Genomic DNA, 2500 nt, shown 5'->3' on the forward strand with positions numbered 1-2500 from the left:
CAAACTTCTTGTGGTGAAGAGTTACGAAAAGAGACGAGAAGTTCTGATCAATGGCTCCAAAATAAACTTTTGTATTGGCAATCTTCTTATTGAATTATTGTAAGGGAAACTTCTTTTTTTTTTTTTTTTTTTAGCTACCATGAAAGGAAAGGGACAGAGATAGAGACGAAAAATGGATTGGATATCGAGAGAGAGAGAGAGAGAGACGGAAGGAGGGTGGGGTGATTAGATATCTGAAGAGACAGACAGGCAGAGACAGGGACAAAGACATACTATGACCAATTTCAGAGAGAGAGAGAGAGAGAGAGAGATACGAAGCAGATATCTAGACTGAGGGAGAGAGAGAGAAACGAAGTGGATATATAGACAAGGAGAGAGACAGAGAAAAAGATTAGATATATATATATATATATATATATATATATATATATATATATATAAGAGATAGAGAGAAGAGAGAGAGAGCGAGAGAGAGAGAGAGAGAGAGAGAGAGAGAGAGAGATGATATCTAGAGAGAAAGAGTGAGAAAGGGGTATGGGGAATGTCTAGAGTGACAGACAGACGGACAAAATATCAAAAAAGAGAGAGAAACAGACAGATAAACAGACATGATATCTTCAGAGAAAGAGTGAGAGAGAGAAAAGCTGACAGACAGACAGACAGCCAGACAGACAGACAGACAGACAGACAGACATGATATCTTGAGAGAAAGAGTGAGCGAGAGAAAAACGGACAGACAGACAGACAGCCAGACAGACAGACAGACAAACATGATATCTTGAGAGAAAGAGTGAGCGAGAGAAAAACGGACAGACAGACAAGCGCGCGCGAGAGAGAGACAGACAGACAGACAGACAGACAGAAACGGATAAGATATCTAGCTAGAGAGAGAGAGAGACAAACGGACATGGTATCTAGAGAGAGAGAGAGAGAGAGAGAGAGATGGGGGTTGTATGGGGGATATCTAGAGAGACAGAAAGACGAACAGGCAAAATATCAAGAGAGAGAGAGAGAGAGAGAGAGAGAGAGAGAGAAAAGAGAGAGATAAGAGAGAGAGGAGAGAGAGAGAGGGAGGAAAGGAAGAGAGAGAGGAAAGAGAGGAGAGGCGGAGGATAGAGAGGATATCGACCTTACGTAACTGTATCACTTCTAAATTACAGTTTCCAGATTCTGATTCTCGTCTGACAACCAGAAGAAACGACCCATAAAAATAACCGAGAAAAGCAAACAGCTCATATGATCAAAGCCAAACATGATTATCGATGGTATAAGATTCCGGTGAAATTCGCTTCGACCAATCTTACACCGAAGACCCAAAGAATATTCAACGACAGTTATAATTCTCCTAACATTTTATTCACACCAGATATATCTGAAATGGTTGCGTCAAGTTCAGGACGCTGTAGAGTCAAGACGAATGAAATCTATTTGAATTTTGCACCATTACCAATAGAAGTTTGTTCCCCTTTTGTACCATTACCAATAGATGCCAGTTCCCATTTTATGTCATTACCAATAGATGTCAGTTCCCCTTTTGTACCATTACCAATAGATGTCAGTACCCCTTTTGTGTCAGTTCCCCTTTTGTGTCATTACCATAGATGTTAGTTCCCACTTTGTACCATTACCAATAGACGTCAGTTCCCCTTTTGTACCATTGCCAATAGATGACAGTTCCCATTTTGTACCATTACCACAGATGTCGGTTCCCACTTTGTACCATTACCAATAGATGTCAGTTCCCACTTTGTACCATTACCATCATCAAGTCAAATAATAGAAATGTTCTAAATGTAAGTCTTGGTTTATTTAAACTTGATGTTTCATAATGAAAAAAGTTGTAGATAAATATAAGCAACAAAATTAATATATTCAGTTTTTACATGTTTTGGACTGTAAAGATACTTTGTAATTTCGGTTAGGGTCAAATCTGTTTAGGTTTGCGACCGTGTGATGTCCGATAATCCTGGATTATCTCTTTTAATTTTTACCCTTTTGACAATTAACCATCTGCTATTCTTGATCTTGGTTTGTACCCGAGACCTTTCTCTCCAATTGTACTTCATTAGCTCCTTGACAATATCTGAGTAAAGACGAAAGCGCTTGGATTTCTGACTATTATTTTCCTGTGGTAATACCGCTTATTTTATGAATGTCACGTGCATCTACTGTGATTTCTTAAGCATATATATATATATATTATATATATATATATATATATATATATATATATATATATATATATATATATGTATATATATATATATATTTGCTTAAAAAATCACAGTAGATGCATATGCATATAATAATATATGTATATATATATATATATATATATATAATATATATATATATCTATATATATATATATATATATATATATATATATAGATATTATTATATTAGTATATATATATGATATATTATATATATAATATATATATATATTATATGTATTATATATATATATATATTATATATAGATATATATATATAATAT

Source organism: Macrobrachium nipponense, chromosome 33 (assembly GCF_015104395.2).
Source record: "Macrobrachium nipponense isolate FS-2020 chromosome 33, ASM1510439v2, whole genome shotgun sequence".
In the NCBI taxonomy this organism is placed as follows: Eukaryota; Metazoa; Arthropoda; class Malacostraca; order Decapoda; family Palaemonidae; genus Macrobrachium; species Macrobrachium nipponense.